The 12529-nt window shown below is 40.8% G+C and overlaps 1 protein-coding gene across 11 annotated transcripts in view; it reads right to left on the bottom strand.

The window, feature by feature from the left end:
* Positions 1-8505, bottom strand: part of GALNT13 (polypeptide N-acetylgalactosaminyltransferase 13) — a 580804-nt gene extending 572299 nt beyond the window's left edge. For 7 of the 11 annotated variants that reach the window (XM_054549375.2, XM_054549377.2, XM_063712809.1 and 4 more), the window contains exon 1: positions 8096-8494. The gene's annotated coding sequence lies outside the window, so the exon portion shown is untranslated. Of the gene's footprint in view, positions 1-8095 lie in introns of all 11 variants that reach the window. The other 4 variants (XM_002812491.6, XM_054549372.2, XM_024243884.3 and 1 more) reach the window with 3 other exon arrangements.
* Positions 8506-12529: the final 4024 nt, after the last annotated feature.

Here is a 12529-nt window from a genome sequence, read left to right as displayed (position 1 = left end):
TAACAGAAAAGGAGAAAATGTACTTTGTTAAAGATTAATACATCAGTTTTCACAAGTGATTATAAATTACAAATATTCCATCTTATACAAAGCTTACAAAAATTATTGAGAAAAAATCCATAAATTTAGGTAGAATTTCCCCAATCCTTCCATAAATATGAATATTTCCTAATGTAACTTAAAGATTTTATGAGGAGCATTACAGGAAAATAAATTGTTTCTTATTTAGTATAAAGATGTAAATCTTAGTTACGTATTGAAGTATATATGGTTATTTTGTTATGGATTGAAACAAACAGCTATTTCTTTTCCAAATCTTTTAAAAATATTATTGTCTGCAACACTATGTATTAGTGATTATTAATATTGTTTTGGTCTATGTCTAATTAGAGGCCAAGTCAATGATGACACTACCTGAGGAAAACCACTGATTTTTCCATGTTTACTATCCCAGTCATAATTATATTTATTTCTTAATCTGGTGCTACAGCTTCTAAAATATAAACTTTTTAAACATTTTCCAACTTGAGAAATATCAGCTTTTCTTCCTTCACTTTCAAAGGCAAAACTTACTCAAATAGGGAAAAGACATAGAAATCTGGGTTCTGTTTTCAATTCTGCTACTTCAAGTTTTATGGCTCAAAGCACGGCCAGGATCAGTGGCTCATGCCTGTAATCCCAGCACACTGTGAGGCTGAGGCAGGAGGATTACTTGAGGCCAGGAGTTTAAGATCAGCCTGGGCAACATAGTGAGACTCTGTCTCTACCAAAAAAAAAAAAAAAAAAAAAAAAAATTAAAAATTAGCCAGACATGGCAGCACATGCCTGTAGTCCTAGTTACTTGGGAGGCTGCGCCAAGGGGTTTAAGGCTGCAGTGAACTATAATTGCACCACTGCACTCCAGGATGGGTGACAGAGGGAGATTCTGTCTCAAAACACACACACACACACACACACATGCACAAACACACACACACACACACACACGTAGGTAGTTTTAATTATTTTATCAAAATTAGCATCATCCTTGCCCTTCCACTGATCTTCTTACACTGGCCAACTTACTAAACCTTTCTGTGACTCACTTTCCTTGTCTCTAAGATAAGAATACTAACAAAATCTACTTTTGAAGGTCTTTATGGTTAAATGAATCAATATCTGCAAAGCACTTAGAACAACTCTGGAGCATAGTAATTGCTGTGTTTTGTTAAATAAATCTGTTAAGTGATACACTACAAGCAGATTAGTTGCTTGAAATGTCACTGCACCTCAGAATCACATAGGAAAATGTGTATAAAGGTAGATTCTGTGGATCCATCCCAGTTAAATGAGACTCTTTATCAGTGGGACCTGAACACCTGTAACTAAAATGAATAAATAAACTCAAGGTAATTTGGATTTACAAACTGCTTTGGTAGAAATGAAACTAATGTCTTAGGTCAATTTAGCCACATTTCACACACTCCACCAGTACTCTTTTCCTCTTTGATGGCCCAAATAGACACTATCTAAAGCAACCTGGGATGTAAAACCAACCGCCAGTTTTACAAAAGCACTAAGCAAACTTGCTTCACTTTCGCCAAGGCAAAGAAGTAAAAATGGAGCAAACTGATCCGTACAGGGTGGGATGTGTTTTTTGGAGGGAGGATGGAGAAATTAGTTCTGACAAGCTGTTTTTGTCATTGCCCAATATTCATTTCCAGTCCCAGGACACAAAGTGGCACCATCTTAGTATCAGTAAATGGCAGTTAACTACCAAGAAGGAACAAGTCATCCCTAATCTTCCAATCATTTCAACAAACATTAACACAGTAAACTAAGGCTAAAGCAAGTGCTAGCATCTTTCCTAGGTCCAAATTTTATCTGAAACTAGGAAGAGAATGGAATAAGCTATAAGCATTATGTCATCAAGTCATGCATATGATGAGCATGTTGGCCAGAGCTGTGTGGGTGCATAGAGTAGGCAGCATATCACAGTGGTTCAGAGTAAGATGGGCATCCAAGCACAATCTACAGGAAATTTTTTGTGATGAAATTTTCATCAGTCTTGGGTGAAATTAGGAAAATGAGTACAATGTGGAAAAATGTACAGGGAGCTTAATTTATTCTCTTTAAATAACTATTATTTATTTTGAGATTCAGTTCTTCCATGTTATTTGGTGTTAAAATATCCACTTTTATAAAATTGTGATGATAGAAGTAGACTTTTTCAATCATTCTTACTGTACAAAAGAAAATAATCACATAGAGTTTACCACTTGATTTTTTTAAATTATCAGTCAGTGAAAATGTCAGACTGAGAACTATTAGATTATTGGCTTCAAGGCAGAACAAACTGGTGTCATCCTTGACACTCACACATATTAGCTGTGTGATTCTGAGAAGGTGAGGCCTCATTTATACAATGGCAACAGTAACATACTATTACTCATATTGTTGTTATAAAGATAAAACATGTTAAGACCTGCCAGATGTTTACTTACCACAGTACAAATACAAACAGCCAACGAATTTTAGCCACTTTATCAATTTATAACCCAATACACCATCTTACCTTCTTCATAAATAAGTTGGAATGGACACACCTTTACATATATTTTATTCCATTTTTCTTTCTTTAAACTAATGGTTGTATTTCATTGGGGTCTTGATAGTCATATAAATCTCACCCTCTCTATCTGAAACTAATTATATAATAATAATCTCAAGAGGAAATTAAGTCAGTTATTATGCTTCTAAGCTACATAATCCTCCTCATATGTCAAAATCCACTTTATCAACAAAAAAGAGGTGCTTTGCTTGTAATATCAAGGCAATTAATATAAGACAAGAGACTAAGTTGACATTTACTACTATCTTCGAGATGTTATTTGGATGATTTTTGATTGTGCTATGCTTTTAAATTCTTCTTTCTGTTTACAGTGGCTACTCACCACGTGCATTATGTTCACCAAAGTGTCAACAAGCAGATTAATCACACTCTTCCTAAAATGTTGTATAAGAGCTTAAATAAGATTTAAGTGACAATTCAATGTAGTGGAATATATGAAACAGAGTCCCAATTAATTCCTCTTCATGTTAAAACCTTAACATGATATATCTTGGACAGCCCCCATCTATCTTGACAATGAGCATATCTTTAAAAAATATGAAAGAAATCTAAGTATTTATTATGGACATTGTATTTAGTTTTGTCACATGATCTACAAGATGATAACAAATATGTTCATATCTATGATAATAATAGTCATTCTTCTCCCTACATCCCTCTCAAACTATCTTGAGAGGATTAACCATAACCTGGAACAATTTTTAATAACTGATATTTTGAATTGTGTTTGAGTTCATTTCTGAAGGGTAGGTAATTATGGTAGTGTAGACATTAAGAGAGAGCCTGACAGTTCATGAGGACTCTAAGTACATGGACATTGAATGAAGTTGAGCCCTTAAAGGAAAAGCATGTCTCCCAACTTTAACTTACAATTTAAATTTTAGATTCCAGCAATCTCTGTAGTGACAACTTTTAAAAATTAAGAATTTCATTTAACTATAAGTCTAAAGACATACTAAAAACAGCTTGAAAAGCTCATAGCTATAAATGAATTTAGGGACATGAGAGCACACAGTAATCACAATCACACAGATGTCTTTAGCCACCTGTAATCATTTCTTGGTAATCAAGCTAAGACCAATTAAATGTATTATAATAGATATACTACACTGAAAACACAGGCACAGGTCTAAATATGAAATCAAGAAGAGACAAATATCAAGTGATTAAAGTCTGTTTGGTTTATACTGCTCCTCCCAAAAACTAGATATAATTGTTTATAATGCCCCAAACGGATGACTATTACTGAATTAAATGTATTCATTTTCATAAATTTCCTTGAAAAGCTAAATTTCACAATGAAAAACCAGACTTTTCAAACACAGGTATGCATATATTTGAACGGCAGAAGTCCTTCAACAATGTGCCTTAAGATAGAAATTGTAAACAGAAGTCTGATAAAATAATAAATGGTGTATCAAAGCAGACAGTGCCAGATCTCTAAATGTGATTTACATTTTCAAACATATGCTTAGCCACTGTGTGTCTATGTGTGTGTGTGTGTGTGTGTGTGTGTGTGTGTGTGTAGTGTGGGGGGGTTGCTGTTAGAAATGTCATTAAATAGGTTATCAGAATAAATATGAGTATATATATGTAGGACTTGATTTGATGTTTCACATGAGTTTATTTTGATGACAAGAGCAGAGGGAAGGATTTAGAACCAAAGCCCAGTTTAAATCCTTTGATAACTAGGCATATGGTCATTCAGACTTCAAAGCAGTGATCCTGTTAGATCCCATTAGATTTAAGATGTCTACATGTTCCTTCCGACAGGGACAAAAATACAAGAAGGTGATGTACTAAGAGTCGCTGTCAAGAATGTGTTGTTTGTTGCAAGAGGTTTCTCTTGAGAATATCATGTCTAATAAGGCAAATTAGTTAAAGGTCATAACTATATGAAGTGTCCATTTTTAAAAGGACAATGAACACCTAACAGAGATATGTAGCATTATAATTTATTTTAGACAGTAAGACTTAATTCTATTCATACTTTATTCTCAAGCATTTTCTCGACTGTCATTATTCAGAAATACCAGGATTCTCTTCATCTGCCCATTCATAAAGAATAAAAATACCCATTTGTTACTTCTTATCTCACCCCTTTCCTAAAATCCTGAAGTTTTTATAAGCTGTACAAGCTCTATTACATGAAAATGTTCCTGTTACAACTACTATTTCTAGAAATCAAGTTGGCATGATAACAACATATTTCACTCTGACATAACTGTTTAAACTGAAATGACTGCCCAGTAAGTTAAAAAGTTAGATGCATAAGTTAAACCTGTAAAACGAATAGAAGGTATCTCAAACAATATCAGATTTTCCACCTTCATTATGTCTTTGCTATTTTTAAATATAAAAATTGGGTAGAGTATCAAGTGATTTATAAATAATATTTTTAAAGAAAAATTGCTTTGAACATGCTCCTGCACCATACTCATGGTAAATTACCAACTATTTTAAGAAGTGACTAGCATATCATCAAGAAAGTAGTATTGCTGCCCATGGATTCCTATTATCACTTTGAATTAGGAGGCATTATGTTTCCAGGTACTTTAGGAAATTCTCATATTCATGCAGTATCACACATCTCATATATATCTCACACATCTCATATATATATGTATATAATTTATGGATTCCCTTACTGCCTCATATATATATATATATATATATACACATATATATATACACACATATATATATATATGAGGCAGTAAGGGAATCCATAAATTATTTAGGGTAAGTAATCCAGCTTACAGATCAATATATAGCCCCCAAGTATTTTAAGCTAATATATCTGTTCTTTATATTAAAAGAGAGAACTTTTCACTTGTTAGAAACCACATGAAAGTATTCACCCAAAAATGATGCCATGTCCCAACTTACTTTCAGGTAAGGAGGTTGAGAGATGCCACATTTCAGGGCCTCTAAACTCATTTCTTCAATCTGCAATGACTGTGTTAAAGAACACCAGCCAAGTTGTAGACTTGCAAAAAGGGGCAAATTCAAGCAATAACATGAACTACAAACAAGCAGAAGACTCCTGTTTCAATATCCCTTCTACTAGTTCTCAATTACCATTCATAAAAAATCTAAATGAAACCTCCCAAAAAAGGAGTGGGGAGGTGGAATTTAGCTGCAGGCTCCTTAGTATAGCTGGTAACTTGGAAGCCTATGATCTGCTGCATGCTAATCAATCAACCAATAAGTTTTTATTAAGCACTTACTAGTTTCCCCACACTGTCCTAGGGACTACATATCTGAGACAGTCTCCATTCTTACATTCCCACTCAGGACTTTCCGAACTGGAATCAATCTATACCAGCAGCACCCTATAATTCCTTTGGAAAAGCTTTCTATTCTTCCTCTCCAAAGCGGATCTGAGACACAGTGCCCCTACTTAAGCAAGTACCTTAAGCCCTGGAATGGGATAAGCATCACAGAAATGGTGAAATAAAAGCATTTATTTAAACAAGCAGAAGCAGCCAGGAAAATTCTCCATGGAATTGAAGGTGGATAGGGGCTAAAGGAGAGATGTGAAATCCTGGTTTATGGCAAACAGTGCAGAGAAATGCATCTTTTTAATGTTCAAAGTCTGCCTTAGGCTACACAAATTCTCCAAATCTATCCAGCTCCTAAATCAAACGAATAGGGTTTCAATATGAAGGTTCTTATTCTGCAGGAGACGTGGGGGAAAAACAAAAAAAAAAGAAAACAGAGATCGCGGGAGGGGGGTGCGGGGGAAAGAAAGGTTAGTAATGTAATGCAAAAGTCATTCATTGAGGAAAAGGAAAGGATGCGGGTAATACAAGGAGAATTAACCCGGAAGGTGAGAGGTCCAAAAGTAAATAACCAATAGGTTGACCTTACTTTTCAATATTCTCGAACCAGCAGGTTTCTTTAACACTAGAGGGCATGAACGCAAACGAGACAGAGAGACAGGGAGACAGCGAGAGAAAGAGACACAGAAAAAGAGAGAGAGAGAGAGACTGACTGAGACTCTGAGGAAAGGCAGCTTTCACATAAAGCTGAAAATATTCAAGGATACCAGAAATTTCAAGGGGGCTTTGGCAGCCAAGTGCCTTTAGCCTTGCGAATAAAACCTCTATGTTGTTATGCTGTTTCAGGGAAGGCTGACCACGATCTCTCCAAGGAAACCGCTTTCCTAAGCACTGAATGCATGGTAGTTTAAGGCAGGCATACCTTAGTCCCCAAAGCTCCTCTCCTCTGCTAGCAACACCTTTGCCTGAAGAAAGCTCCCACCCTTTCGAGGTTAGTTTCCCTGAACCCCAAAGCATCTATGTTTGCCTGCCCACTGTCCGTTCTCCTGCAGCTGGCTATAAAGGTTGGGGAGGCAGACTCTTCTCCTGGAAATTCAACTAACCATAGTCAAAGAATCGGGTATGCGGGAGGGGCTTGCGCAGCTTTCGCTGTCCAGAGTAGCAGCCTCACTGCGCTCAGGTTCGCAGCAGCGCAGCGCCCTCAGACCCAGCGAGGGGAGCCTGCCGCGGTGCCCTCCACTCTAACCCCTTGCGCCCCTCCTTCAGGTCCACGACAGCCCGGACAAGGGCAGGCTGTCTCCTCCGCGTCCCCACTGACCCCGCAGGAAAATCTCTGCACCTGGAGATGCCCATTAGATGCGCCAGGGCTTGCTCCCCTAACCAAGGTGCTTCGGGATCACGGGGCTGGTGTTCGGGAAGACAGGGCAGGGAGATGACAGAGGGAGACAGAGATAAGCTGCGAGAAGCAGACACAGAAAGAGAACAAATGCTGCAAAACGGAGAGACAAGAGGAAAGACAGATTAACAGGGACACAGACATCCCAAGAAAGAAAGAGGGAACCAGAATAAGAGAAAAAAACAGATACATGGCCAGAGAGTGTGGACTGAGAGGACCAAGGCTCAGAAAGAGAAACAGAGGCAGAGACACGACAAGAATGAGAGGCAAGAGGACTCTGAAAAAGCGAGGCAAAGGGGGCATGATACGAAGGCAACCGTCGAGGAAGACACCCAAGACCCAGGGAGCGCCTGGTGTCGGGTCGAGTAGAAACGCCCGCAACGCAGCCGGGGCTGCCTGCAGCTGGTGCGAGAAAGTTGTCTGGGCTTGGAGGCCGAGCCACCCCCGCGGAGGAACGTCACCAGAACGCAGAGAGGGCCAGAGCCCCCCACCTCCCCAACTCAGCGGGGTAGCCAGAAAAGCAGAGCAGAAGGTGGGCAGCGGCAGAAAGTTCCGCGGCACGCGGTCCTCCCGCAACACCTGCAGCCCCGCAGGCGAGCGCACTCGGAGCTCCCGGGAGGCCGCCTCGCCAGGTCCGCCCGCGCCCCTGCCTTTGCCCTGGGACCGGCCTGGGGCGCTCGGCTCCGCGCCCTGGCACTCGCCGCGGGACTTTGCGGCACCTAGCCCAGGCACTCTGGCAGCCCAGAGGGAGCTCGTCCCAGACAATCAAGAGGAAAAGAGGGGAAGCGAGAAAGAGACGGAGACCTGCTATCCTGGCCAACGATCCCGCGAAGAGGGAACGGCGGTCCACACACGGGATTCAGCCTCAGATCAAGCCCAGCAGGCGCCGGCCGGCCGCGCCGAGTGCGGGGCTCGCCGAGTCCGCGCTCACCTGGAACCCGCGCCGGCCCGCGAGCGCCGCGCGCAGCCCCGGCTCCCGCCCGCGCCTCTCTCTTCACACTTGCCCGCGAGCAGAGAGAGCCGGCTCCAGCCTCGGCCAGCCCCAGAGAGGGGCCTTCATAGCGCAGCGGCGGGCTGAAGGGCTCCTCGAGCGCGGCCAGAGCGGACGCCGAGGCCGAGGAGGCGCCCAGAGCGAGAGAGGGCTGCTAGCACGTTGTCACCTCAGTAGAGCCGCCGCCGCCTGGTCACTTCGCCCCGGCCCCCGCCCCCCTCCCACCCCAGCCCGCCGCCTCCCGGTCCCTCCTCCTCGCGTGGTCCCTCCTCCTCTCGTAGCCCCAGCCTGGAGGCCTCTCACTGGGCTAGTATCATTTACGTAACCAGCACCCCCAGCCCTCCTCCCTCCCTGCTCCCGCTCCTCCCCGGGCTGGGGCGGTGCGCACCGAGCGCGCTCCAGCTGCTCCTGGAGCTGGCGCTTCTGCGATGTGCACAAGTCCCGCGATACTTGGCAGGCACGGCCCCCAAGAGCAACCCTGGGGTCAGCTCCTCTCGCCGGAGGGCGCCTCGCGACCCCTGGCCGCTTTGGGGACCCACAACGCCAAAGCCGGCCTGCGTGCACCGCGTTCGCCCAATGCACCAGGGAGCCTCTTAGAGGGGAGCTGGAGCATCAGAGATTGCCCTCGGGGAAAGCGCCGGCAACCCCACCCTTGCCGTCGGCTCTCCAGCCGAGAGATGCTGCGGGGTACTTGACGCTTCAGCGCCCTCCGCAGAAAGGACGGAGGTTGGCCTCTTGTTGGTTACAGTATCTACACCCTGGCAGGATCCTAGTGTTCCGGTTGGCGCGGTGACTACCGCCACCGAACGCACTGTTAAGAGTACTGGGAACACAGAGCGCTTCCTTGTGGCTCTCAAATTTTTATGAAGAGGTAAAGAAAAAAGTGGGGCTTTGAATTCCTTTCTCAGGCAAGCAGGTATGATATTAAACACACACCCACTCCGAAGTACCTGGACGTATGAATGTCTAAAAGTTAATGTGTAGTACCAGTGTCCCCCCCCATGGTACTGAGTTTAAATACATGTAAAGATTTTAGAACAGTGCCTGGCACAAGGCAGAAACCTAAGACGCAGACATTATCAGCATCTGAAAGACTTGGGACCTGTCCCCCACTGCCATGGGAGAGGAATTTTTCTAGGAAATTGGGATTGCCGAGTTCAAGTGCCTGCTTGGCAATTTATTCACTGTGGCTCTTGGCTAGTTTTGGCCCTTCGGGTGTCAGTTGTCTTGTTTGTAATAAGGGCTGACAGGGGTCCTTGCTTCTCACAGTGTCGCTTCACATATCTTATAGGATGTTTTTGGCAGAATTGGGGGAGGATATAACGACTACATAAAAATATTAAACAGCCACGTTTGACAAACATATGATACTATTAATCATAATCTAGTATGTCAATGGCATTCTTGATTATACTCATGAATTTCCAGAGATATTATCTTTATATCTTTTGGTGAGTCAATTATCATTTAAATTTCTATGTTAATAACGGTATTAATGTCTCCTCCTACATTGTCCATCTTGCCCTACCGTCAATTATGGAGCATTTACCAGAGATGCTTCTGTGCATGTGTGAGTACACAGGGTCCCACTCATAACACTCTGGAATATCTCTCTACTGCCCCCTCTAGTGAATTCCAATCCTTACATCAGGTCATTTACCTCTACATGGCATAGTGAGAAAAACTGTGGACCAGGTAAAAAGATTGGGGTTCTGATGCTGATACAGCTAATTACTAGTCCTATGTTTTTCGAAGACAAATAAGCCCCCATTCTTATATTTTTCATCTCTTAAAAAAAAGGTGCAATTCCATTTTGCAATCTTTGTGATAATATTTAACTTAGGCAGAATCATAAACTTGGTAAAAGTTATTTGGGTAATTGGATATTTACATAGTCCCAAAGTATCACCCTAGAAAGTATTGGCTTTTGGTGCATAAGACACCGTTCCAAAACTTATTAGCCCCAACCAATAAACATCTATAATTTCTCAAAGCTCTGTGGGTTGTCGGGTTGGTTTCTGCCCTGGCTAGCTCAGTTTGGTTTAGAGATCTAGGATGGCTTCACTCACTTGTCTGGTGTGGCATACTTATTAGTCTTGAGGGTGTGGGACTCAGCTGCAATGTTTTGTCTTTTGTTTAATCTAGTCCGTCATCCTTCAATAGGCTAGCAGTAGTCGTAGTTGCAGGGCTCCAAAAAGCAACAAGGGAGTGCAAGCTCCAATGTGGAGCACTCTGAGATTCTGTGGACGTACATTTGCTGGTGTCTCATTAGCCATGGAAGTTACATGGCCCAAACATAGATAATATAGTCCATGTCTTGATGGGAGAAACTATAATGCCGTATTTCAAGGAGAATGCATACACAAAAATAACTTGAGGCTGTTTTTATAATATACTATAGATGCTTAATTACAAACGAATAATAAATTACATGGAATGGATAAATCTGGTAAACATCACCTTAACCAACTGACCAAGGTTAAAGTCACCAATAATGGGACCAAGTGATATCATGAGCCTCATGATATGATGCACTGAGAAGTACATAACATTATTTATTTAGGATTCCAGATTTAAAAAATGCATAATTGAATGTAATCATGAGAAAGCAAAGAAAGCCTCAAATTAAGGAAAATTCTACACAATATCTTGCCTATACTTTTCAAAAATGTCACTGTGATGAAAGTCAAAGAAAAGCTGAGGAAATATTCCAGACTAATGGAGATTTAAAAACCATGACTACTAAATGCAATGTGTAATCCAGAATTGGATAGCAAACTGGGAATAATATCTATTAATATAAAGAGCATTACTGAGACAATCTAATTCAAAATATTAATAAAAACTATAATATCTAAACTGTATGACTTTTATTTATAATAAAATTAGTTTTATATCAATATTAAGTGTCCTAATTTAATTGTACTGTGATCATATATAAGAAAGCCCTTGATCTTTAAAAAATATAATAAAATATTTTGAAGTAAAAAGAACATAGAGGTTGTAAGGTGCAGAAATACCTATAGAGAGAATGATGATGCAAATGTGGCAACCTTTTATAACACCACTGGTAAGTTTTGGTGAAGGGTATATGTTAATTCTTTGTAGTAATTTTGCAATATTTCTTGAAGTTTAAATACTTTTTAAAAAATCAGGTAGTTATCTTAGCCGGGCGTGGCGGCGCGCGCCTGTAATCCCAGCTACTGGGGAGGCTGAGGCAGGAGAATTGCTTGAACACGTGAGGCGGAGGTTGCGGTGAGTGGAGATCGCACCATTGCACTCCAGCCTTGGGCAACAAGAGCGAAACTCCATCTCAAAAAACAAACAAACAAACAAAAAATCAGGTAGTTATCATTATTTACCTCACAAGAAGAATAATCACAATAATTTATCTGAATGAGTGTTGAAAGTTATTAAAAAGTCATATTTTTTCAAACAGAAAGTTAGGCATTTATCTTTAATCAAAGTGGAGCTATTGCAAGTATTTGCTTAGATAAATGGTAAGACCAATACTGTACAATTCTTGGCTATAAGGCCAATACAGTGGCTACCAGGCCAATAATGTCTATTGGCCAATATAAGGCCAAATGTATAGGGACTTAGCTACAGAGTATACTAAAGACAGGGATATGACAGCTACAATTGTCCATTATGTGATTAACCAAGGCCCTCATTCTAAAGGGAAATAAAGGGTGAGATAGTTATATCATGCTGAAATTAAATTACCAGGTTTTGGCAAATTATTAGGAATGATGGATAAAGGAAAATGTATTATATAACTTTAAGAGATTAAGATTGGATGAGTAGGATGATGGAGATACCATTATTAAGGGACACTGAAAGCAATAACTTTATTTTCTAAAATGAAGTCTAATAATATTTTCTTCTAATTATAACATTTCAGTGGCTTCTCATTGATTTTAAGAAATTGTCTAAAATCTCTAACATGCCCTATAAGAACCTTTATACTCTGGGGCTCTGCTTACCTCCTTTGCACTTACAATGAGCTAAGCACTGCAGTAGGTTTTGAAGACAAAGAGGAAAGTAAAGACAGCCTGCACAAAACTTAGGGTTCAGTCATACATCCCATGAATAAATCATTGAGCACTTACAGAATGACAGTTATTTACTAGGAACTGGGAATACAGCAGTGAGCTAAGGCTAATGCTCACTGCTGTATTCCCAGTGCCTACCAGTGAGCAGAAGAAAATGCCTAGCACTGTCTAGCAGTGAGAAAAAAGATATAG

Source organism: Pongo abelii, chromosome 11, assembly GCF_028885655.2.
Source record: "Pongo abelii isolate AG06213 chromosome 11, NHGRI_mPonAbe1-v2.0_pri, whole genome shotgun sequence".
Taxonomy (NCBI): domain Eukaryota; kingdom Metazoa; phylum Chordata; class Mammalia; order Primates; family Hominidae; genus Pongo; species Pongo abelii.
The sequence above is the reverse complement of the archived record's forward strand: the minus strand, read 5'-3'. Positions and strand labels throughout refer to the sequence as shown.